Here is a 27,553-nt window from a genome sequence, read left to right on the forward strand (position 1 = left end):
ACAGACAGACAGACAGACAGACAGAGAAAGAGAGAGAAAGGCAGGCTTGCAAGGTAGCTCTAGGGTGTAGGGTGTAGAGATCCAATGGGAACAGAGTAGAACCCAAAGTAGGGGTGCTTCAAAGGTCACTGACCTTGACCTAGTTAGTGAAGCTCTCTGAGTCTAATTTTTACACCTTGTGGTCAGGGCTGTGGACCTGTAGCTTGTCCAGAGGACCATTCTACTTGAGATGATATTGTGATTTAGGAGCGAACACCTTGGCTTTGAACACCAGCCCCAGCCCTTATGTGGGGGATGAGCAAGTGGCTTGGGTTCTTGCTTCCTCATCCACAAAATGGGAATGGCATTAGTAGAATTGTGAAGATCAGATGAAAAAAGTGCTGAAAATAATGCTTGTCACATGACAAGTGTTCAAGAAACACTGGTAGTTATACTTTATTATTACTATTAACATTGTCAATGTGCTCCATCTGGTTTACGAAGGTGTAATGGGTCCATAAGTTGGGTGTAATGGGTCCATAAGTTGAGTTTAAGGTCATATGATGCAAAGATTTAAATGTCAGATTTACAACTTTGGTTTCAGGGGACCAATTTTTGAGTTAAAGGGGCTTAAGAGGCCATTTCATTCAACCCATTCAAGGGTCAAAAGGAAAACCAGGGGTTTAACCAGGGACAGTAGCTTGATCAAGGCCCACTGTGGTTAGATAGTAACCGAGAGGATATTAAAGGGAACCTAAACAAATCACTGGGGGAAGGCTTCCTATTAAGAAGTCTCCCACATTACAGTCTCCTTGCTGGTGTCTACAGTGTTTCCCAAAGGACTTGGTTTAAACTCCTCTCACATTCATGTGCAAACACATTATGCCCATATAGAAATAGTTACACTTTGATAGGAATTAATTTGTCAAAAGCTTTCCAGTGTGCTATCTAGATGCGAGCAGGGTCTTGCTGGCTAGGTCAAGGGGCAGATAAACTGTGATCCAGTGGGGAGGTGGAGGCTGGAGGTTGTCTAAATTAGCTCCAACATCACCTAGGGTAGGGCAGCTGAGAAGCCAGAGGGCCCCACCTCCCCTCTGTCCCAGCAACATCAGATATATACCTCTTAGTTTCAACCAAGGCTTTTATAGTTTGGAATCTACTCAGTTTGGGGTGGAAATTCCTCATCCTTCCTGACCACTCAGAACCAAAAAATGTTCCAAAAATTTGGTCATTGATGGCTTAAACCTCAGAGAGCCATTTGCAAATGAGTCCAATGCTCTGGATTAAACCATTTCCCCAACCCACGGCATCTCTGGGTTACATTATTTATGCATTCATTTGTTCGGATCTGCTTCCAACCAGGAAGGACTTTGGGCAATTTATAAGGGTACATGTTAAATAAAACAAGCTGGTCTCTTTACACTTCCTTACCCCCACTTTAAGGAGCAAAGGATGAGGGGAGAAATGAGGCTGGTGTAGAAAGTTCATTTAGAACAGAAACTGAAAAGTGCAGTCCATTAATTCATGCAACTTCCCTGACAGTGAATTACCTCTCACTTCATCTCAGGGGTGACTTCTGCTTCCTCAGCTGATCCTTTAAACACCATTGTTCTTATTGCCTCTCATGAAGAAGCAGCTGAGATAAAGTGGGTATAGTTGCCACCTCAACCAAGTCCATAGTGAGCACAGAACCCTCTTGTGAGAGGAGGTTGCCTTCAAATTGGCTCTTCCTTCAGATAACTAGTTAGTTTATGTGCTGCATATTTATAGGATACTGCTTGTGTGTGTGTGTGTGTGTGAGCGCGCTCATGAACATACATAAGGATTATCTAAACTGTCATCCCAGGACCTCCCCTCATGGAGCCTAGGATCCACTATTTGTGTTTGCATGTTATCTATTGAACATTAAATGCTGAGCTGCTCTCCAAGACCTGACGTCTTTGGATGCAGCAAAGGGCTTTGGAGAGGGAATGGATGGGTATGAGTTCAGGCAGGATCACACAAGGTCTCACTTATTTTTACTGAGAGAAATTAACACTGGACCTGCCTAGAGTTAGAGGAAGAACTAAGGCTTCAAGCAGTGACAGTGAGTAACTCAGAGATTAGCAGCAGCTGGATGCAGGCTAGAGGGCAAAGGGTGGAGGCTGTGTCTCTAGGGTCCAGGGATCAGGGATTCCCAGTGGAACCTGTGGCCAGAGAGGGAATCTGGGGGAGCCTGAGCCACACAGAAGATGGGCTTTTCCTGGGAACCATTTGAGAAGACTGGGACAAAAATCCTACCTTTGCTCTCAGGCTCCCAACAGGGCCCTTGTTAGTCAGGTCCACTTGGAAGCCAGCTTCCATGGGAGTCCAAGAGCCACATACAGCTGGCAGAGCCAATCTTCTCCCACTCACCCCAGGATGGGGGTTCAGGAGCAGGACTATCAATAGATCTGCTTAAAAAGCAGGTCACTGACCCTGGAAAGTACCTCTTACCAAGAGTTTGTGTGAGAGTCCAGAATATAAACTTACCCTAATGCTCAAAGGCATTACAAAATTCAATGGCAAGTTCTTCTGAAATAATGATGATGATGATGATGATGATGATAACTATCACCACCACTTCCTCCTCTGATGAATGCATTTCTTCCCCAGCTGGGAATGTGGATGTGTGCACACTCATGCACACTCTGGAATTGGAGCACTTTATAAGTGAGGATGCCAAAGCTGAGAAAAAGTCAAGGTCATAGAGTGAGAAAGAGGCAGGACCATATCAGAATGCAGTTGTTAGACTCCAAATTCAGTAATCTCAACTGCTGAATCCTGAGGCTTCTGGGACACTGAGTTCTTCAGGGAAGTCTGCTTTGGGCCTGGAGACTCTTTAGGAGGAAAAGTCAATTTTATATGATTCAGGGGTCAGAGCTCCTTTGGACACCCTTTCCCTACACCAAGTAACATCTGAACTTCTGTGGCTGGTGAGAGACCTGAGGGACAGGCCAACAGGCTGTTGGTAAGACCACAACCTGTTGCCCAGAGGGCCTTGAGCCAGAGACTCAAAGGGCAGCGTGTGTTTGTTTCAAGATGTGTAGCGGGTGTCCTGATGGCCTGAATATCTTCCCTCTGCCCTCAGGCTCCGGCCAGTTGGGTCGGATGAGGTTGATTTGCCTGAGATCTTCCTGGGTGGCCTCTGCTACGGGGACCTCCAGCTGGTACCCTGGAGTTGCCTGCTGCCTGCAGGGTTCCTGTCACTTGTAGGCTGAAAGTAGCCACTTTCCCTGCCTCTGGAACTCTGGGTGTTCCCAGGTTCAACAGCTGGGAGGAAGCAGAGAGCACTCAGCCACACAGCTCAGACACTTCTTTAAGAACATGACCCCTAATTCAGTGTCCAGTGATTCTCAGGTACAATCCTGCTGTTCTTGAAAATCTCACATTGTCCAGAAGAAGAGAAGCCAAACCAAGGTGGGGATCTGGGAACCTGGGGAGACTGAAAGTTGCCACTGATTTTGGGATGAGATAGTCACGCTTTGTAGTGGTTGGATCCTGTATATTACAGTGTCCACAGCCGGAGACTCTCACTTTATCACTCCCTAATCTCAGTTTAATTGCTGTGGTCAATTTACTCTGCACTTAATAATCCACAGCTTGATGTATTGTTTAATATGGTTGACACACGGTTTGCTTTAAATGTCAGCACTGGCTGGGCCTGGGGACTTGGCAGACTCCCTGCGCGAGATGGCAGAGGAGCAGCATCATCTGCTCAGCGTCTGGGATGTTGGTATGTTGGCTGTAACTTTTCCTGGCTTGAAGGCTCAGCCACTGCCCAGCACTGAGCTCTCAGATAGGAATTGCCATATCCTGCTTGGATCCAAGGCCCACTCAGCCTTGGTCTGCTGTATTCCTGCTGCCTCCTACCTAGGGATCCATGGAGAAGGGGCGTCAGTGAGCAGTTGTCCTCCATTTAGAAAGTGTAGGGACTCCAGGCACCAACTGTGGCTCTGAAGCCCCAGTGCTAAGTGTGGACTGGTCTCTGTTGTGTGTTTGTGATCAAGACCGTAGGATCAGCCACTGGATAGATACCACACTTTGGTGAGAGGTTGCAAGGAGCATTAGGGATGGCAGCTGTGCCAGAGTGCTGCCCACCACCCCATGTTGGACTCAGCCAGCAAACCGGGTGCATTTCTGCTGCTCACTGAGCCTCTGCATTGTTGCTCAGGATGGACGAAACAATCTACGGGCCCATGAAATTGGCTTAAGGTTAATTTCTTTTCAAATCAGAATAATAATGAATGTAATAATAAATATATAATAATGTGTCCAATCTGGAGTCTATTTGTTTTTATACCAATACAGCTGAAAAATATATTTTGATTTTGCTTTTTAATAGAGGCGAGGGGCCTCCTTTTTCCCACTCTTAAGTAAAGGTGAGGATGTCAGCTTCTTGGGAACCCCAAGTGGAGCCACCACCGAAGCAAACAGATGTGCCTTGGATTGCTCAGGAGGGCCCACAGGGAGGGCAGCGGCCACACAACGCAGACTCACATGGCCCACTCTTGCCTGCTCTATCTTACTGAGTACTGTTGAAGCACTGTAGGTTGGGGGACGACCTGCTGACTTGGAGTCACGGCTGAGCTGAGCTCAGGGTTTAGCCAAGCAGATTTGAACCTAAGGCAGAAGTTCAGCCTGGCCCTAAAATCTGTCTCAACCTGGGGGACAATCAGCCTGAGGCCTGCACACCAGCCCTTATAGACCAGAAAGGACTTAAACTTCTCCCTGACCTCTTGCCCTGGCTCTCTTCCTTCTCCAAGACCATAAAATGTCACGAGAGCCACTCACTGCGAAGTTCCCCTTGGACATTCTCTCAGGAATCACCATAGCAGCTCTACAAGGACCGTGCTTTCATTAGCACCATTAGACACAGAAACTAAAGTTCCAGGTGTGGTCAAGTTCAAAGGGTGGGAAGTGGCAAGGCCAGGCAGGATTTGAATTTATGTCTGGTGGACACCCGTGTATATATGTCCCCCGACTTTTGTCCCCAGGGGAGCAGCATGGTCTTGGGTAGTGTTTCCAAGATGAGATACAAAAGTGGGTATTCTGACCATCTATAAGGTGGTTTTTGAGTGACATACAAAATAAACTCCTAAAAATATCACATGTGGGGATACAAGTAAACATACATAGTTTACATATCAATCCCATGACTTCCTGAGTATTCTTGCTAGGTTAAGTTATGCAAATTTCTCCAAGTGAGTTGATTTAAAGAAAAATATTAATAAATAATGGTACAGCTGACATATTGGTTAAAGCAAAACAAACAAACAAACCCCAACTATGAAATACTGTACAGACAGGGAGAGGAAGAGGGAGAGAAGGAGAGGGAGAAGGAGAGAGAGATAGATCTTTGGGTTTGAGTTATTTTATAGGCTATGTGGCTTGGGTAAGAGTCTTCAGCTCCCAGACTCAGTCTGCTCATCCCTAGAATGGGAAGGGCTGCTGTAAAGATTCCAAAAGGATAACATAGAGTAGATGCTTTGCCAAGCTCTAGGTGGAGACTTACCAGAAATAGGGCAAGGAGCCCCTAGGCAAGGCTTCTGGTTACTAACCCTTTGGCAGGGAGTGGAAAAGGCATTTTAGATGGGAAAGACATGAGGGGCTTGGGCTCAGGACTTAGAGTTCTCTGTGCTTAATTTGGCCCGAGACCTACCCAGACTGCTGGCCTCCCAAGTAACATGATATAAATCCGTTTAATTGAACATGACTCTTAATTGCCAAAATTACCTGTAACTCTAGCTTCTTTCGCAGCTGTGCCTGCTCCTGGGGCTGGTGCCAGTTCTCTGGGGATCACTGGTTCCTGGGGGAGCCCAGCCCTGACTGGGGCTGGGAGCAGACTGTCAGCAGACTGAGGGCTCAGCACAGCGCCTTGGAGAGGTGGCGAGGGGCCAGGGTGGAAACCCACACTATGAAGCCAAGACTTCTCATCTTGCTCTTCCCAGGATAGCCCTAGCTCCTTGTCCTCCAAGGTCCAGATTCTTCTCTCAAGAAGGCTTCCCTGACTTAAAATGTTGGAGAAATCTTAACCTTCCTGGAGTCACCTCAAGTCCTGGAAGGCGGGGCCCCTGCCCCCTGTTCCTGTTATAACTCTGACCACAGAGCTCTTGGTGATCAACCACGGGAGCCACAGCACTATCTCAGCGGGTGTAGAGTGAGCAGAGGGGACAGGCGTGTGCAATGAATCCTGAGGAAGTGGTGACTATCATGGGTCACGTGTTTTTCCTCAAATGACCTTACCTTCATTGAATAATATGAGAAAACAAAAACGGCTAGAAAAAAAGAGAAAAGATAATTCAGATTCCCTAGTTATCAGGAAAATGCGACAAATGAAAACTACATATTATTTATTCAGCCATGGGACTGCAAATAATCTTAATGTTTAATATTTTTAATCCTGTATAATGTTCGAAAATGGACTCTTCCATTTTGCAGTGCTGAGACTAGAACCCAGGGCTTGTACATACTGGGCAAGCAGTCTACTACTGAGCTACCTCCCCAACACCTGCATATTTGTTTTATTCCTTGGAGTAATTTAGTTGAGAAAAATCACTAAAATTTAAAATGTCCCTTGATCTAGCAATTCTGCATCTCATTATCTGTACTGGGAAATACTTGTACATGAATGAAAGACACTTTGCACAAAGATGTTCATGGCTGTATTGTTTAGTGGACAACTAGAAACAACCCAGGGAGAAGCAGCTAAAACCTGTGGTAGTTGTCACCTCCCCTGGATGTGTTTCACATCCCCAGTCTCCTCTGCTCAGCACAAATTCTCAATGATGATGACAGGGTAGAACTCAATGTACAGACAACAAAAACTCTCTGAGACTTACTGCTGACATAAAAAACCATGTGTGAAGAGATTTGGTATGAAATAAAGCATATAAAAGCAACATAACATAAACAAAATTACAGAATAAGCCCAAAACAATATAACATATATTTAAAAATTTTTTTTTTTTGGTTTTTCTCTGGTACCAGGAACCGAACTCATGACCTTGCGCTTGCCAGGCAGGCGCTTTTGCCACTGAGCTAAATCCCCAGCCCCCAAATATTTTGTTTTTGATACCAGGAATTGAACTCAGGACCTTGCGCTTACCAGACAGGCACTTGTGCCACTGAGCTATATCACCAGCTAATGTATATCTTTATGAGGTACACAGAAAATCTGTTTTCCACATATTTCTATAGGTATATGAATAGCTATAGAAAGGATCATGAAGGAATCACTGCAAAGTAACAGTAGCAGTAGCCTTCGGTAACAGATGTAAGATTAGGGGAGGTACTTATAGGAGATCTCAGATTTCATATCAACTGTTTGAAAATAATGTCCATGAATGACTGTTGTATGCACTATTTGTGAAATGAAAAGTAAACTTAATGGCAGGATTGGGTGAAGGATATCTGTAGGATAATGTATTGTGTTAATTTGTGCACCTGTCCAAATTCTCCATAATCAAAATTTAAAAACTAAAACATAAATGCTCCTTCTAAGAGATGAATTTGACATGTCCAGCTCTGCCATTCCAATGGACTTGGGTGACTTTTGTCCCTCTGCATCATGGGCAATGTTGCTGATGACTATTCCCTGACTAATGAATGAGTGAACAAACAAGAGGGTAGATAGGCCATCCCACTGGAAGGGAGCAGACGCTTATCCCTTGGGGACCCATTTCTGATGCTTCTGGAACCTCCTGGGGTGCTGTGGCTTATATGGACTCAGTAAGAAATGTAGCTCATACTCTTTCTCAGGACTGAAGAGGTGGGTAATGTAGCAGTGGGTATTACTAGCAGAGAAATGTATTGGTCAGTTTTCCCCTTGCTGGGACAAAATACCTGACACCTTCAATTTAAAGGAGGAAACAGTTATTTAGCTCACAGTTTCAGTGGTTTCAGTCCATGGTTCGCTGGTTTCAGTGTGGAAAACATGTGGAAGTGCACAGTGAAGCAAAGCCACTCATTTCATGGCAGTCAGGAAACAGAGCACAGGGGAAGAGCGCCAGGAAGAAATGACCAAAGGAGGTGATCTACCTCCTCCAACTGGACCCTACCTCCTAACAGCACATTCAGCTGTAAGTATAGCACCTCCACGATCTAATCTCCACCCTAGGAGTCTCTTAATCCAATTGACAAAATTTCTTTCTTGTGAAAGAAATTTTGGAACCCCTGTTCTCATTGCCATGGGACATAGATTCCCTTGTAAGAGCCTTAGCTGTTCCTCACCAGGGTTCTGGGCTAACCCTGGGCACACAGAAGAGGCTCTGTGGTTGGCTTCAAGAGGACTGAATGGGCTGAGCAAAGGGGCTCAACAGGAGCAGCCCCTGGACAGAGCCCATGTGCCTGAGAACCAGCCTCCTCTGGAGTGACATCACACCTTCTCCTCTACTCTCCGTCTGCCTTCAGGACTCACAGTGACCTTTCCCAAGCAGGTGCTACTTGGTTTCCGACTCTTGTCCCAGTACTACGCTAATTTGTAGGATTTAGCATGGTAGTAAATATGTGTTTGCCATTCCGACTGGATATTATCAGTGAGAACCACCTTTCTCAACACGCAGGGCTTGAAAACGGAAATGGGAGGAAGGAGGGTGAGTGCAGCTGTCTGTGTGCGTTGAAGTGGCGGTGGTAGAGGGAGCTGGAGGAAAGAGTAGGGGAAACAAATGGAGAAAGGGAATATAGGTGCTTGAAGGCACGCTTTGGGTGTACCCCAAAGCACAAGAGGCGATTACAAGACAGTGGATGCTGCAGCAGGACAAAGTCCTTGCCTGCTGGGCATTCGCTCTCTGAGTCCCTGAAGTTTGGTTGAGAAGGAAAGGGAACTTCCTCAGGGTCCCCCTCCAAGCCCTGCATGGAACTTTTCATCTTTGGCCTCTTTGCGGTTGCCACACGTTGCCAACATCTGAACACACACGTGATACAACCCAAATCACATGCACACCAAAATCACCAGTCTTGCAAAGGATGCAGGATTCCATGAAGGCGATAGAGGTGATGCTGGGGAACTGCTTGGGAACCTTCTCAAAGCTGGTGAGCAAAGAAGGCTTGCTGGCCAAGGCGGAGTGGCTGGCAGACAAAGTGAACAGGGATAATGAGGTGCTCGCTGTGCCACAAGGAGAGGGGTGGAATAGCATGGTTGTGGGCATTTCTCCAGAGGGTGAATGAAATTCTCTGATATGCTTAGATGGCCTTTCAAAATAATCAAATATGGGGTCATCAGAGTCCGACTGTCATGTAGTTTTATAGGAAATATATTGGGCTGGGGTATATTGCCTGCCCGGCAGTGCAGAGGTATATTGCCTGCCCGGCAAGCATGAGGTTGTGAGTTCAATTTTCTGTACCCTTCTCCAAAAAAAAGGAAATATAAATTAAGGGCACATCAGGCTGTCAATTCTCATAGTCATAATGGTGTTGTTACATAGCAAATAAATGCATTTTGAGATACTTCACTTGCATTTTTTTCAAGATAAAGTAAAAATCAACCTTTGTGAAGCTTTAACATGGGCTTTTGTTCAAGATTTTGAAAAAATACACCTTCATTTTGAATAACCTCTTTGTTTATTTGTGTGTTTAAACAGAGTCACTTTGGTAGTTCTTGCTGTGTCCCAGGCCTAACCTGGGACACAGCCGGCTGGAGAACGCGTTGACAAATTCCTCCTGAGGAACTGACCTTGAACAAGCCTGGAAACCCGAGCAGCTGTCACATGGCTAAGATGAGAGAGGTGGGTCTGACTGAAGGCGTAGCAGGGCCCATGCATAGAGGCATGGACCAAGAAGGTGCATTTGGGGTGCACGAATGACACTGAGCATAGGTGACAAAGGACAGGGGGAGAAGTAGAACTTGAAAGACACAGATGGCTGAAGCTCTTGTGGACTATTATAAGAGGTTCAGATTTCATCCTATAGGACACAAAGAGAGAGTTTTCTGCAAGAAATGACAAGGTCTGATACAGCTTTCATAACCATCATTCCAGGGAGTGTGGGGGAGCTGAGGACAATGGTTTGGGGCTCCCCAATGCATGGCGATGTGGCAACGCCTACATACTGAAAGCGTAACCCCCCACTATCCTGGGAGGGGTTGCGAGGCTCAGGAACCTGCCCAAGGTGACACAGCTGGCAAACGACAGCTTGTTTCAGACTCAGGGGTGGCCTCCCAACCAGTGCACCTGGTGGGCCTCTTCCAGGCCCTCTCTGCACACCTCCAGCTGGCTCTTCTTTTTCCTGTATCCTTCCCACATGTAAAGGGACTGACTATTTAGAGATATTCATTTGGAAAGATAGCTTTAGGTCATAATTGTAATTGAAAAGGCAATTCATTGTGTATTACCCATTAAAACAAAAATCTAACTATTAATAGCAAAACATCTGTCCATGAGGTACATGTGAGTGAGTGTGCGTCTGTGTGTGTGTGCAGACTAAGGCCAGGTGAGGGTGTGGCAGTGGCCGGAAAAGGAAAGGGCACTCTGGGGACCTGCGTAGGAGGCTTCGGCGACAGGACAGGTAGTGACGGGCTGGCAGGAGGTGAGGGTCTCCTGGGACACACCTGAGGTCTGGCACAATTTGTGATGTGCTTCATACACCTGAGGGTGGGCAGTGAGGGCTGTGTGGCAGCCTACCGTGTGCATTAAAGTTAAAGTCCTACGTAAACTGCTTCGAGGGCTGGGGTGCACAGGAGAGAGGAGAAAGGAGTGTGGCCGGGGGACTGTTGCTGGCTTCCTAGATGTGCCAGAAGGGGCTTTGACTCAGGGGACTGGGTCCTGGCGGAGGTACAGGCAGTAATCATCAGGGGGAATGGAAATTCCCAGCAAGCGCTGCAAAGCAGAAGAAAGGCCGGGAAGCTGGCTGGGGCATGTGTGCGATCCCAGCACAGGCTGTAACCGGAGGTCATCAGGAACGTGACAGGAGCTGCTTTTGCAGCCTTGCCCAACAGGTGGGTGGGGCTTTTATGGTTTGCCTGGCTCCGGGGGTGTGGGGGGTGAGCCAGGGTAACCGAAGCCCAGAAGTCCATGGCCCCAGCTTTCTGGGGCTCCTCTCTCCGGCCTGGCCACTTCCCATTTCCCTCCTAACCCAAACCAGCTCCAGGCTGAGCAAGCCCTCCATCCCCTCCTGATGCCTTTGTTTTGGTGGTGGTGGCGGAAAATTTGAAAGGCCGGCATATTGGTGTTTCTTTTCAGCACGCCGATAAGGCAGAGGAAACATCTGGGGCCAGAGACAAAATGTGTGAAAGATGGGGGTTGGGTGGAGACAGAAGTTTTCTGTCTTAAAAACCATTTTATCTCCTGGCTAGACACCTCTTTTATTAAAATGAAATTTATAGGTTGAAACGTGAACACGAGCGGAGGAGACAGAAGGTTTAAATACTAGAGGACGAGAGGAGGGAATTCAAAGTAAATAAAAAAGGAAATCCCGAAAACTCACACTTCCAGAACTAAGTGCGGACACATTCGTTTCGGTTTACTACCCTTTCCTCCACCGTCCAGCTCAAAGAGCCCCACCACCTGGGATGCACGCCTTAGATTTATTATCAGTTTCCAGGGACCCGACGAATAGCCGAGCGGCCTCCCTGCCGCCTCGCCATCAATCAGGCGCTGAAAGCCTTCAGATGAGAACTTGGCAGGAGAGGCCTGCATCTCTGAGGGAGCGTGCTCTCCAGGCCCTGAGCTTGGCCATTTGCCCTTCTGCATAATCCCAAAGAGAGGAGAGGTCTGGGAGAGGATATGATTTGGGGTTTTCTGGAATTAAATCAGAAGTCAGGGACAGCTGCACAGCATCCTTCCTCGCCAACCCCATCTCTTCTTGCTACCATTCAGACCCTGCGTTTTGAGGGTAGAATCCAAAGGATCAGACATGAGGCCATGGGTAAATAGGCACTGCCAGCTTCAAGGGTTGGGGGTATGTACTGCTTCAAAATAGCTGTGGCAACCTCTAGGGTCTCTGATGGTTTGATGTGGTAGAAGTTTCCTTAAACCCCTGGGTAAATTTACAAAAGTGGAGCAGCCAGTGGAAGAATACAGCCAGTGACAAATTGGGCACATGCACTCTGATTAACTTGTTGAGCTCAATGAATGGTATCGGAAACGTGCCCCGTTTGAATTTATGAAATTGCTTCTCATCAAGATAGATGGCTTCTAGGCAGGGCAGTTGGGTGGGCAGCTGGTACATGCTCTGGCCAGATTGAGCTGCAGGTCCAGAAGGAGAGGGAAGACCGCCATGCTCCTTCAAATACGATGATGAATCCCCCTCACAGTGTCCAGGACGGGCTGCTGCTCTGTCCAAGGCCGGCAGTGTTGACTTGCTTCAATTTTGTCAATGTCTGTTAACAGAGAACCAAGGCAATGGCAATGGGCTGATATTTGTGATCCACTGTTTCTTGGCAAGAAGATGGGAAGAAAAGTAGCACTGTATCCAGAGCTTAGTTTAAAAACCTTCAAGATCCCACCTGCACCTTGTCCATCTTGGGCTACTGAGATGTACTAAGGGCCTTGCATTATTGGTTTCTGCCCAGTATTAAAAAATAGAAACAAACATTTACCAATTGCTTGCTCCATGCTGGGACATGGATGCTTTTAAGTCAGTTATCTTATTAAATCATCCCAGTGGCCCTATGACAGAAGTGCTAATATTATTCCCATTTTCCAGATGAGGACAGAAAAGGGATCATAGAAAAGTGCAGGGGAGTAGCAAAGGGCAGTCCCAGGATTTGATCCCAGGAGAGCCTGGTCCTGGACCCTGCAACATTACCCTCACACCATTCTGCCTGACCAGGGAACAGGGATTCCCAGCCCTTCAAATGGACCCCTGGGTCCTCTGGATCCTGACAGTCCTGTCATACCAAAGATGTGAACTTTCATTCCACCTAGCTTGGTTATTATTTTATAATACTATATTATTTATAAATTGGTATGAACAAATACTGTTCCTGCCAAACCAGAAAACTGGATTAGCCAATTCACATATCCCTGGACCATTTTGATATTGGAGGGAAGTTGGTATTTCAGGCACGTCCGCTCCACGAATAACAGTCACAGTGTCTAGTGATACCTGTGGCACCATACTGTGTGTCTAGCTTTACTTTAAGTACTTAGCCTGTACTGGACTACTTAATCATAACATCCACCCTCTGAGATGGTACTTTTTAAGAAAGCCCATCTTCTAGGTGAGGAAACTAAGACACTGGAGGGTAAATAAATACTGAGGATCATGGTTACATGAGGACCCACACAGCCACATGCTAGAGTCCACATACCTTCTGTTGTTGATGTGGGCATAGCCATGGATGTCCTCTGTCCTCCTCCTCCTGCCTCCCAGCAGAGACTGCCCGATGCAGCAGGTCCTCTGCTTTTTACTTTGAGAGATGTTCCTCGGGGCTAGATTGGGCTGTGCTTTGGGAAGACAGCTTCTCTGTCTTGACTCCTGAAGGAACCAGAGCCTGAGTCCCAGGGTAGAGAGACCCGGTCCTTCTCCTTATACGGTTCCTCCGGCACAGGCCTGCTGGAGGAAACTATGACACTTTGGCTCTTGGCCTTTTTGGGAGCATAGCTGGAGGAGTTGTTGTCAGGGAGCATGTGGAGCTAGAAGCCTCTGGAAACCAAGGAAGCCTGGAGCCTTATGACCACAGGACACATGGCATTGTGCTTCTCTGCTGGGGGCGGGCCTGGCTCCGGAAATCTAGGGGCTCCCAGGATGCACTGGGCTTGGGTCCTTGGTCACAACTATGAATTTGCCCCTGAGGGTAACACAGAATGGCAAAGGTCAGACAATTTCCTTGCAGAATCACAGGTCCTGGCCTGCCTGGGTTGGAGCAGATGTATGGCTATAGAAGACTGATTGGAAGGTAGAGTTCAATGTTCTCTGGAAATGGGTAGACTTCTCAAAGAAAGGTGACTTATCTCCTCTTAGAGTAGGAAAAGACTGTACTTTAGGAGGGCGTCACTTGCCAACAGCAATTTAGGACTTCAGCATGTCATTCAGCAGGTATGCAGCAGGAGCTACGTTATACATGAGAGACGTACCAATGACTACAAGAGATACAGGCACTGGGAGTGAATGATCTAGGCTAGGGGACAGGTAGTTATAGTGTCACTTGAATAAATGCATAATTTGTTCGTCTATAGTGAAGGAGATAGAAGAAAGGAACCCAGGCTTTGGGAGCCTATAGGGGAAATATACCTGGTCAGTAAAGTCTAGTAAGGCTTTACTGGGGCTGAGACCCACAACGTGAGAAGAACTCACCAGGAAAGGGAAATACAGGAAAAGAACAATCCTGGTAAAGGGAGCAGCAGGTGCAAAGGCCCAGGGGCAGAAAAGAGCATGGCAGATGAAAGGGATGAAAGAGGCTGGTGTGGCTACAGTAGAGTGGGTGGGTTTATAGAGAGGTCCACAGGGGCCGCATTAGGCTGGACCGTGCCAATCATGCTGAGGGTTCATCACAGAAGCAAGGAGAAACTGCTCACTGATGTAAGCACACAGTACAGGAGAGGGTGGAAACTGGGGGAGGGCAGTGACGTGCCCAATTGTGGTTGGCAAATATCACAGTGGCCCGGCCTCCTCTGTTCATGGCAGAACTTGAAGACAGGCTGGACTGTTTCTTGAATGGGGGCTCATGGGGAATAAAACTCTAAGCATAGGGCCGGGAATATAGCTCAGTGGAATCACGCCTGCCTGGCAAGCACAAGGTCTCAGGTTTGATTCCCAGTACCAAAAAAAAAAAACCAAAAGACCAGAAAAACAAAAAGAAAACTCCAAGCATACAATCCTGGGTGGCACTTAGGTGGAAACCCAAGTGCAAAAGTAACCAAGGACCTAAGCAATTTTGGGCGACCTCAGCTTTTCAGCAAGAACTCTGGCAAATTGTGGGGTTGGTGTGAAGTCCCCAGGGCTGTACTCAGTAGTCTTTTGGTTGGGTTTTCTGTCCTGCAGTAGCAGAAGTTCATCCTAGTGACCCAAGGCTGGCCAGAAAGGATGCAACCTACTGAACATTACTGGTTTTAGATAACATAGAAGAACACACTACATTGCAAATATATCCCCAAAGAAAATGATTAAAATAAAAAACACGCAGGTGCTGAAGGAATACATCACATGACCTTGACAATGTTCTGTAATGATACAGTCCCTGAGCACAACAGGGAGTCAAGTCTGACTATTCTGTGACCACACTGGTTCACCACAGAGATTTTCAACTGGCAATAGGAAGTTGTATCTTCCTGGACAGATCTGATGCCTGTGGTTATGGCCTTGGAATTGAATAATAGGTAGAAGGCAGAAGAATTTCAAAGCACATGAGAAACAAAGCCTAGATGATTTTAAACAGCTGTTGGCAGAAACAATGGACCTTCTGGTTGAGATGCACACACAGAGAACAGAGCGGGGTCAAGGTGGAGAGATTGCAGGGATGAAGCCACAAGCCATGGGGTGCTGGTGGCCACTGGGATGCCAGGAAGGGATTCTCCCTTAGAGAATGCCGGGAAGGAATTCTCCCTTAGAGAGCCTGAAGGAAAGTGGCCTTGCTAATTTCTTAATCTCAGCCAAGTGACACTAGTTTTAGACTTCTGATTTCCCAAACTGGGGGAGAATAAATTAGTGTTATTGTAAGCAACCAAGTTTGCGGCAGCTTCCAGTAGCCTTGGGAAATTAATTCTTTTGGGGTGACATTTACTTCGTATTCCACAAACACCCATGGTTGCACATGGCTGGGGCTTTGCTATTCTTTAAGGTGCAGACTAAGAGACACTGCCTCAGAGTGGCCTCTTAGATCTCTCTAGTTAGAGTAGGTTAACTTCTATGAGCCTCAACTGCAGTACTTAGTTAAACCCATATTTGTCCCTAGGTTATGTCCCTCTGTCTGCCTTCTTCAGGTGACTGGGGACTGTGACATCCTGGTCTCATTGTATCCTCCCCAGCCAGGAGGAGAGTTGATGCACCATGGATGTTTGTTGAATGAATGAATGACCTTTCACAATGTCTTGGTGGTCAACTGAGTTTCACTGGTGTGAATAAGGCTAGGCCTCTACTTTGCTTTGATCGACAGATATTGATGGCACTTCAATTCTTAGTTTGGATCTTTAGTCTGCCCCAGTCTGAGAGATTATTTAATATTCAGTCACTCATTCAATAAATATTTATTTTGAGGGGCTTATTATGTGTAAGGCAGTCTGCTGATGAGTCCTAATTGTGCTATTTTTTCCCCAGTTGAATTTCAACTGAGAAAGAAAAAAAGCAATTGCAGCAGTTTTCAAGGCAAAACAAGTCATATAACAACCGCAGACCACAAACAACAAAACAATCTTTCATGAGGCTAATTAGTTCTAAGCCTTAGAAAAAAATAATTGCCGATTCTGGAGCAGTCTCTGAAAGCTTTTTGAATGGAATAGCAATGAGGAAACTTCAGCCTACATGAAGCCAGCTCCCCAAGAAAAACAAGGCACTCCAGAGTTGTGTACTTTTTGTGGCTCTGATTTAGCTGAGTTTTCCTCTGATAAAGAAATTTTAAGGACATTGATGGGCAAGGGAAGCTCGTTTACGGCACACGCAGATTCTTTCAACAGACTTCGGGACACACAACCAGTCTCATAATCAGAAGTGTTTTTTTTTCTGTTTAAAACCCAGAAGAGTAGCTGACATCTTTTATCAAAAAGACAGACAATTCTTATCCCCTGACAATTCCAGATTATGGGTCCCAGGAGGCTCCTCTTACACTGGTATTTTATCACTGGAATCAGAGAGACTGCTGTTTATTTTCTGAACCTCCGCGTAGTTTTCAAGGTGTTGCCAGCAGGGCTTGGGCTGACAGTGACACATGTTATTGTCACATTGCTAGATCTGAAAGAAAACACGAGATAAATAAATATCAGTGTTTTCTTGGATCTCTTTTTGCTATCGTGGGTACCGGAGGCACTGGCATTTGTTAACTCCCGGATCTGTTCTGTTTGCCGGGGCACTTTCCCCTCCCATCTGACAAGGCCAGGAGGAAGCGGAGGCACAGGTGGCAGACAGGCACGGGCTAGTGCAGGTGGTCTCTGGCGAAGCTCCATGCATCAGGAGGATGGCCAGGCAGGGTTGGGACTGTCTTCCTGCTCCCGGCCTCACGGGGGCAGGTTACCTCCCTGCTTGGTGAGCACCAGGCCCGGCATCAGGTGACATGGCTGGGGCTCTGCTTGGGGACATTGCTCAACCTCCGACTCTGTGCTTCTCCATCTGTAGAAGGGGATACTGGAAACTTCCTTCCTCCCTCCCGCTTTGTGGAGGTGGCCCTCACAGGAGGGAGATGCCCGCCTCTCCTCGGGGCCGAGTATTCCTTGTCACCCAGACATTTGCTGCTCGTTCCCTCCTCTGCCCTTTTCTCTTCTTGGCATCACAGCTCTCGGCCTTCGCCTTCCTTAGATCTTATCCTTGATCAGGGAGTGACGTCAACACACCAGGCCCAAGGGCCATACTTAGCCTGTGCCTGATTTAAGAAACTCTGTGTTTCGGGGAACACAGCATTTCCACACATTTGCATACCAGCCGTGGCTGCTCCTGTACTACCTGGCATAGTGAAATAGCAGGGCCCGAGCTCCGTGCTCTTAGGCCCTCTCCAGAACAGGGCTGCTGACTCCTGTTCCACATGTTGTCCTACATGCACAAAGTGTGATCAAAAAACACATGGGGCATGTTGAAATTTTAAAAAACTTCACTACAATAACAAACACGTTGCCATGAATCATATTCCTCCTCGCTCAGACCGCGCTTGTCCCATTGCTGGTGCCACTTTCTGAAGCAGCTCTGGAAGTCTTCTTTCAGGGGTGTCTTTCGTTGTGCTTTCTTGGCTACTTCTACGTCTGGAATCAATACAAAATGTTTACCTTTCATGTCATTTTGACTTTGGGGAGGAGCCCGGAGTTGTGCAATGCCAGGTCAGTAAGTAGGGTGGAGGAAGACACACTGTAATGTTTTTTAAAGCCTACTTTTCTCTTGGCTGGTGCTCAGGCTTTTGATCACCCTTTGTAAAGCCTGCTTCAGGGAGTGACACGAACCATGGAATACATGAACTTGGAGTGAGGGGGTGTATTCTGAGAGGGAATGATAACAATATGTCCTTTACTGTAATAAAATTTTGACATGTACACATGTGCCATATGTTTTAATCACATCACACACAACCTCGGTTTCACTCATTCTTAAAAGCCCCATTTGATTTCTTGGTGCTTGGTAGCATGTTAATCAGCTTTATAGGTACAAAGGTTGCCATGATCAAATAAATCTGGAAAATTCTAAGTGAGACAACATAAGCAGGCTTCTTTTCTGGCTGCAGGACTTATCAGGAGCATTTACCATGCTTGTGTCCATTGGGAACCTTCCAGAGGAGAATGTGGCATGCATATTCCCCAGAGGTTCTGCTCCCCTGGGCCACTGAGTGTTGAAGAGCTTGACTCCTCTTGTCCAGGTTCTCTCTCTGGGTGTCATCTGCCACCATAACTTGAGAATACATCACACTTTTGACCTGACATCTTAATTGCAGGCTTGGAACTCCTTGCTGGGTACCAGATACTACTTTTCCTTTGCTTTACAGCTATAATAGGCTTCTGAACCATGCTGTGCTCCAAACAAGGCTGCTCGTCCTCCCTCATTATCCATCTTGGGAAGCGGCGAGACTATTCGCCAGGTGTGAGGATCAAAACCTTGGGGCTCATCTTCATCCTTGCCTCCCTCACACCCTGCATCTCACCCACCACCCTCTATACTTAATCCACCCATGCGTCTGTCCTCTCCACCTTCAGCCTGCATCCCATAAGGGCCCGATTCTCACCCCTTGTACTACATTCAGCCCAGTCCCCACTGCCTGCCCCTCTTGCCTGGATTCCTGCCACAGCCTCCAAACTGGGCTTCCTGCTTCCGCTCTGGCTTCCTGTGGTTTGTCTTCTGAACAGTGGATAGGGCAGCCATTTTGAACTCAAATCCAGTCAGGTCTTTCTCTGGCTTAAAACACTTTTGGCTATTCTTACGTCTTCAAAATTTCTACCTACCTTTTCTTCCAGTAGATTTAGTGTTTCTGTTTTAAGATTTAGATCTTTTATTCATTTTGACTTTAGTTTAGTGCATGGTGAAAGATGTGGGTCTAGTTTTAGTCTTCAGCATGTGGAAAGCCAGTTTTCCCAGCACCATTTATTAAAGAGGCCGTCTTTCTTCCAGCGAACATGTTTGGCCCCTTTGTCAAAGATAAGGTGGCTAAGTGTGTTTGTAGCTGTGTCTGCATCTTCTAATCTGTTCCATTGATCCTCAGGTCTGTTTTTTGCCAGTACCATGAACAAAAACCAAACTGCACGGAAGTACTTCAAAGAATCAACAGCTGGGATCTTATCTTATTGAAAAGTTTTTACATATCTAAAGAACTCACCAGCAGAGTAAAAAGAAAACCTATGAATTGGGAAAAAATTTTAGCCAACTGGCCCTCAGACAAAAAGACTTTTATCTAGGATGTGTAAAGAGTTAAGAAAAAAATCAGATCCCCAGAATTCAAAGACCCAATCAAAAAGTGGTCATCTGAGATGAATACACACTTCTCAGATGAAGAAATACAAATGGCAAATAGATATACAAAAAATGTCCAACCTTGAGAAATGCAAACTAAAACAACACTGAGATTCCATCTCACCCCAGAAAGAACGGCTATCATCGAGAAATCAACCCATAACAAATGCTGGCGAGGATGCGGGGGAAAAAGGAATCCTTTTCCACTGTTGGTGGGAGTGTAGACTGGTGAAACCTCTGTGAAAATCAGTGTGGAGATTCCTCAAAAAACTAGGATTAGAGGTCCCATTCGATCCAGCTATTCCCCTATTGGATATTTTTCCAGAAGAACTGAAAACATCATATCACAGCGATATATGTGCACCCGTGTTTACAGCAGCACAATTTGTCATAGCTAAATCTTGGAAACAACCCAAATGCCCATCAACCAAGGAATGGATAAAAAAGATGTGGTATTTTTATACAATCAATATTCTTCAGCTATATAGAAAGATAAACTTGGAGGCTTTTATAGGTTAAGGGATGTAGCTAGAGACCATACTCATAAGTGAAATAAATCAGACCCGCATGTATAAACATTGTATTGTCTTCCTAGGGTAAGAAACTGAAAGTAAATAAGATCTAAAAAGGTACAATAGGTATTGTGAAAGGGAAAGAAACTGCTCAAAGGGAAATAAACAACTGAGATGAAGGAAAGGAGAAAGAAAAGAAAAAGGAAGGGAAAAATATATTTATATACGCAGCTAGCGAAGATAATTTTACTTCTAATTTCTATTGGTTTATTGAAAGGAACAGTTAATGCTTAATTGTTTGATCAATTTTGCATGCTTATATCTGGTAATCTAAACAACTACTTTGAAGATAACAATCTGCAATATAATAACCATTGTTAATTTCCTATCATCTTGTTTTGAAATTCTGTATGTTTTTTATTGTTTTTTTTTTTAATTCTCTTTAAAATTAAAAAACACTTTTGGGGAGAATATCCCTGTTCCACACAGAATAAAATACCAACTCCCTCAGTAGCTTCCAGAGCCTGCACAATCAGGCTTTCACTTACATCTTTGCCTCTGGCCTAGTGCACCCTTCAAATTCACAAACACAGGGCCTTTGCACATGCTGATGTTTAATCTTAGAAAGTTAACCATCATTCAGTCTACTTCCCTTTGATTGTCTGTATTGTCTTCATCTTTGCTTATCTCTTCTCATCTTACCAGTTAGGTCTCAATTTTAGGGAGGCACTTGCTGGTATACCTCATTTTTTTTCTGTATCAAACCTTTCAAGTTTATCATCATTGTAGCTCTTATTGGAACCTGAAGTGCTCTTATTTATCTATTGTTTTTGTGCTTATTTTTTGTCTCTGACTAAGTACAAGACTGATGAGGGGGAAAGTCCAGCCTTGTTCTCCCTGCCTATCTGCTCTCCCTCCCTATCTGGGCGAGGAGGGGCATGCAACCCATCAGTGAAGTCACACTGAGTCTCTCAGGCATCTTGCTAGGTATATGGGGCTATTTAAAAATAGCCACTTCTTGACCGACTGACCCACAACTTCTTTGTCTGCACAGCAAGCTCTGCCCTAACATTTTACACCATTGTCGTAATAACAAATAACGACAGCTCCCGACACTCATTGAGGATTATCTGTGAGCAACTTCCCAAATGCTTTTCCTTCAATATCTCATGCACTTCTTCCAGTCAGCCTGCAAAGGGAAGCAAGTACTATTTTATTCCCATTTCACAGATGAGGAAACTGAGTGTTTTAGTGTATGCAATAGGCTGGGTGGTTTATCCAACATTTATTTCTCATACTTCTGGGGCTAGAAGTTCAAGATCCAAGTGCCAAGTTCCTGGTTCCCAGGCATCTGTCTTTTCCCGGTGTCCTTAAACGGCGGAAGGGCTGAGGGAGCTCTCTGGAGTCTTTCTTTTTCATTAAGTTCCAATTTGTTGCAATTAATATTTTGATATAAAAACGTCCACCTTTGGCAAAAAACAGACCTCCAGATTGGCTCCCAAGTGCTTTGGAAATGACCTGAGGGTCTCTTTCACTGGGTCTCTAATCCCGTTTGTGAGGTCTCCACACTCATGGTGTATTGCCTCCCCATCTCCTTGTACTGGTACATTGAGGGGTTAAGATTTCAAAGTAAGAACGGGGAGGGGGCGGGATGCAACCAGTCAGTGCAGTCACACCGAGGCTCTGAGAGGCAATGCACTCGCCTAGGATCATGCATTGGGCGTGTGGCGGGCCCTGAACACCTACCACATGTGAACACAGATCTGCGACCATGGCAACAGGAGGCGGTGCCTGCTATGATGCGGAACTTACCGTGAGCCTCTGGGAGTGAAACTTACAGGGGCCCAGAGTCTCACAGTCAGACTCCCCCTGACTGCGGCTTCTGAGGTGAGCAGCAGCCGCCCCTCTTCTGCACAGCTAACTTGGGATATTGCTTAGTTAGCTTACAAACCTCCCTGCCATTGGAAACAGTGAATATGATTTTTATAGCCTTTTTTCTCTCATAAAAAATGGTTCTACTCTATCTATCATTAAGTAGTTCTTCTTTGAAGTCACTTACAACACTATGTGGCCCATAGCAAGAGCTTTCTGATTTTTGTTGCATAGTTCTGTGCGGCTGGAAGGGCATTCTCCTCGACCTGTGAGCAAAACCAGAGGTGGCAAGCTGAGTCAAACCATCCTTCCTTCCCAGACTCCGGACAAGAGATGACTACCTGGCTACAGGTGACATAGCTGAGTGATATTAAGTAACGCTGAATCCTGCTTGCTTTCTTCTTCTTCAAACAGTTTGGCTCAATATTTAACACCTCTCTAATACTTGCTAATCTGCCCTTTTAACAGAGTTCCTGGAACCAACCTTAGGCTCCAAGCCTCTGGCAGGCAGCTGTGACTCTGGGGCATGTACAGACATTGCTTCACCCAATGACTGCTTCATGGGCAGAGGATTTGCATGCAATGTACAATCCTACCATGTACTCTTACACATCCATGGCTTTGTTATTATGATCAGACTTTATTTATGATAAATGAGTCTGCCTTCCAGTTACAGTAATGACATAAAGTTTTCTTTTCAAGTAAATTTATTTAAATTTTTAAAATTAGTTTAAAATACACATGTATGGCATGACCCAGCAATGTTTCTCCTGGGTATGGACCCAAGAGAAATGAGAAAACATAGTCACACAAAGACTTCTAAGCAAACATTCTTAGAGCTGTTATGTATGATAGCCTCAAATTATTTTTAAATTTTATTTTAAAGAGAAAAGAATAACAAAATTTACAAATACAAAGACATAAACAAAACAAAAACAATAAAAAGATGCTGAATTTCAAGAAAGGTGATAGGTCATTAACAATGGTTGTTGTATTACATATTGTCATCTTCAAACTGGTTACTCAGATGAACAAATATAGGCATGTAAGATTGATCAAATAATTAAACATTAACTGTTCTTTTCAACAAAATAATAGAAATTAGTAGTACAGTTATCTTATCTAACTTTTATATATATATATAATTTTCCCCTTCCTTATTTCTTTCTTTTCTCTTTTCCTTCATCCCAGTTGTTCTTTTCTTTTGAGCAGCAAGAACTCAACCAATAACAAGTGCTGGAGAAGCTACGGGGTAAAAAGGAACCCTTCTCCGCTCTTGGTGGGAGTGTAGACTGATGCAACCACTGTGGAAATCAGCCTGGAGATTCCTCAGTAAATTAGGATTAGAGGTTCCATTCAACGCAGCTATTTCCCTTTTGGGTATTTTTCCAGAAGAACTGAAAACATCATACCACAGCGATGTATGTGCACCCATGTTTATAGCATAGCAATTTGTCATAGCTAAATCTTGGAAACAACCCAAATGCCCATCAACTGAGGAATGAATAAAAAAGTTGTGGCATTTCAATATAATGGAATATTACTCAGCTATAAAGAAAGATAAACTCGAGGCTTTTGTAAATAAATGGATGCAACTAGAGATCATACTCATAAGTGAAATAAATCAGACTCATGAGTAAATGTTGTATTCTCTCCCTAGTGTAAGAACTTGAAAGAGTAAATAAAATCTGAAAGGTACAATAGATATTGTGAAAGGATAGCCTCTAATTACTAGTCTCTTCAATCTCCACCCACAAATGGGTAAAGAAATTGTCACCTATATATAGAATGGAGAGCTATGGAAATGAACCAAATATAAAAGTGTATATAACAGGAATGCGTTTCAAAACCAAAAGTTAAGTGTGAGAAATTAGATTCCATGTACATGTCTTTCTTAGAAAGGGCAACCTGCAGCCATAGTAAACAAGTTGCTAAAGCCGCGGGAAGCTAGAGAGAGGGTTGCTGCAGAGGAGCCCAAAGGCACTATCGTTAAAGGGAGCTGGGTGTGCTGGTGCATGCTTGTCATCTCAGCTCCTGGGGTAGGGGAGGTAGGAAGATCACGAACGGGAAGTCAACCTGGGCAACTTAGCAAGACTGTCTCAAAATAACAGGATGGGAAGCGGATATGGAGATAGAGGGGGATCAGGAGGGGGAGGAGAAGGGCAAGTAAGAATGATTAAGCTGTAACATGTGGATGTACCATAGGCACGTGAATGTAATCATCATATATTACAAAAATATACTAATAAAAGTAAATTTAAAAGTTTACTGCCTAACTAGTTAAACAAAAGGGAGGGGGGGTATAGCACAGTTGTAAAGCACATGATTAGCATGTATGAGGCCCTGGGTTTAATCCCCAGCTTTGCAAATAAATAAATATTTTTTAAAAGTTTAAGGACAAATAAATAATAAAATAACTACTGAATAAAGACAAATCTGTGAAGGTGGTGAAAACAAATGGCTGAAATGTAGGAAACCCTGGACTAGAGCCTCACGACTCAGCAAGGCACATGTACTTGTTCTGTTGTTCTTATCTCAATTATCCTTAAAAAATAAATTTCATACCTGTTTTTCTTTTTGAGACAGGGTCTTGCCATGTTGCCCAGGCTGCCCTCAAACTCCTGGGCTCAAGCAGTCCTGCCTCAGCCTTCTGAGCAACATTCTGCCCATCTTGAGGCAGCGGTGACTCTGACTGCTAACCTTTACCTTCATGGATTCTGAATTTCACGTCCTGCTCAACACCACAAAACCTTAACCGTCCTAAGCGTATGTCATATTACTCTCTAGTGCTGCTATAATTTTAAAAAAATAATTATAATTTTTTACTATGGTAAAATACATATACTGTAAGATTTGCTATCTTCATTTCTAGGTGCACAATTCTATGGCATTAAGTCCTTTCACGATATCACGCAACCATCTCCCTCACCCATCTTCAGTATCTTTACATCTTGCAAAACCAGAACTGCATGTCCACTAAATAAGAACTCTCCCAATGCAACGGCCAGCAAAAATACCAAACGGACACTCAGAATTTGGAGACAGATTTATTTATGCCGACAGGCATTGATTGGAATCATTCCCAGAATACCAGGCCCTGATCTCTGGTGATCTTGGGCTTATATGGGAAAAGCAAGCAGGAAGTACAGAAGCAGAATGGAGTGTCAATTGGGGATTGGTTCTTACAATATGTATCACAGTAACCAGCTGTTTCTAAGAAACAAAAGTAACAGAAACTGTAACCGGAACTATTACCTGGGCAGCTAACACTTTGAAGTATACTGAGTAGGGCGCAATTTTCTGTTATACCTCCCTTTCCACAGAGCCCTGGCACTCTCCATCCTACCCTGTTGTCATGAATTTGACTATTCCAGGACCTCCTGTGAGTGGACTCATCCAATATTTGTCCTTTATAGGACTGGCTTATTTCATTTAGCATGATATTCATATACTTTTTACAACTTTTAGGTATAGTCCACCTGAGATTTATTTTGTGTGTATGTTGTAGACAGTAATTTAATTTTATTCCTCCTAACAAATAGTTAAACCATTTTCCCAGCCCTGTTCATCTGTGGCCATTTTCCACAACTGTTTGATAGTCACACAGATCATAACTGTATCCATGTGCATATGCCCCTGCTGGGGACCTCTTTTCAGGTCCCCCTCAGTCTGCTTGCTGTTCCCTGCACAGTTCCATGCCTTGCTGATGCTGTAGCTGAGATCTTACCCACCTTTAATCAAGGGTCCAGCTCAGTCCTAGTTCCTTTCTAGCTCTTGGCAAGGACATAGGGTGCTCTTTGGGCTCCCTAAAACTCTCCTACCTCTCCGTTCCCCAGGGGAGCTTGCTGTGCAGGGCCTCAATCGGGGGCAGATTTGCTTGTCTTTTGCTCAGACCCTGATAGTTCTGAGCAGCCCCCCACCTGCCCCCGCTCTAGGGCAGGGGCTCCTAGGAGATCAGTTGCTGGCCCTGCCTTGGGAGGCCTTGCTAGGGAGTGAAGGTACTCCTGGACAAACCCATTTTTCTGCCCGAAGTGGAACTTTGCCATAACCTGGCTGATTATAAGGCAGAAGTCAAGATAAAGCAAGTTAATTTTGGTCCCCCTCCAAGGACATTTGGTTCTGACACACAGAACAGGAGACTTCCCAAGTTCATTTCGGCAGTGGCCCCTGGAGGCAGTAATAGAGTGATCTTCAGTCTTTGTACAAAAGATGTGTAGAGCAATGCCGGATCCACTTCCACAAGGCTAGGGCAGGACACTGAAGGAAGATGTCAGGGGTCTGGCGGGGCGGGGCAGGGCAGGGCAGTGTAGGAGAGCAGTTATGGGGCCCATAGATTTTGCGTGACTATCTGCAAAGACCTGGACTGCATCCCACAGGGTCTGGGCACCAGAGAGCATCTAAGGGCCAGAGGGGAGGGCAGAGTGGGAAGGGGCTGAGGCTTCCACTAATCTCTTGCCATTCCAAGTCGGCTGAGCTAGGCCACCAGTGCTCCCTCCAGGTTTCTGGTAAGAGGTCGGAGAGATAAGCTGGGCGGAGAGGGAGCAGAGGAAACCTGGGGCTTGTTGGGGAACAATGGGCGTCCTCCCCCACCAGCAGCGGGGAGGCCACTTGGCCAGCCTGGCTGCTTGGGAAAGGCCCTTGGGGCACAGTGTGTCACCTGGGAACATGTGGCTCAAGGAGGAGCATGCTGGGAGTGTGAGCACGGTAGGCAGGCATCTCGAGATCACAGGCTGACAAAGCCGGCTTCTCTCAAGGCACAATCACCCGCACACCACCTTCCCAGGGGCCCCATATCCTCCACATACCGCCTTGGCTTTTACACACACACACACACATACACACACATGCTCAAATCACTTCTTCAACACAAATTTGGCATTTTTATAAACAGCCACATTTGCAATACAGGAATAATAAGTATCACTCAAAGTACACTTGTGACAAAGCAGGCACTGTTGTAGGCATTTAAAATGTCAACTCCTGTCGGTATCACCTCCTCCAGGGCTGTTCTATGCTGTTATTTCCTCCAGTTTCACATATGAGGAAACTGAGGCACCAAGAGGTAAAATCACCTGCCCTGAGCCACATCGATGATATAAAACCAGCCTGTCTAGCTCCAGGCTTTGAAGTAGGCTGTCCTGCAAATCATGGGCCCAATATGGGCTCTCCTGAACTTTTTTCCAGCAAGGCATACAAATAAGTTACAAATTATATATATAAAACTTGGTTGTATATGTATATACATGCATGTATCCGCATGCTTCCATACAGTATATGTGTGTATTGCACATGTGTAGGTGTGTGGATGAAACACTCATCTGTGTATCACCTTCTTTCTGCCAACTTCTCCCTGTGTGGACCCCCACCCAGGCACTGCTTCACCCAGGAGGCTTAATGAGTGCAGCTAGGCCCTGCTGGAGCTGTGACACGTTCCTTCCTCTGGGGGGTGGGATCTGTAAGAACACCCACTCCTGACATCCCCAGCAAGGCCCCTTCAGCTTGATACGTGTTTGTACCCAGGTGCCATTACCCAGCCACAGTGGGATCCAGTGTGAGATTGTAGGTTGGAGATGAGAAGAGAGAAAAGCCACGCAAAACTCTGCAGAGCCCAGCGGTCACCGCCCATGGCTGAGGATGCCCCTCACCCACGTCTGTCATGG

The sequence above is a fragment of the Chinchilla lanigera genome, unplaced genomic scaffold (assembly GCF_000276665.1).
Source record: "Chinchilla lanigera isolate Chin_1 unplaced genomic scaffold, ChiLan1.0 scaffold00032, whole genome shotgun sequence".
NCBI classification, from domain to species: domain Eukaryota; kingdom Metazoa; phylum Chordata; class Mammalia; order Rodentia; family Chinchillidae; genus Chinchilla; species Chinchilla lanigera.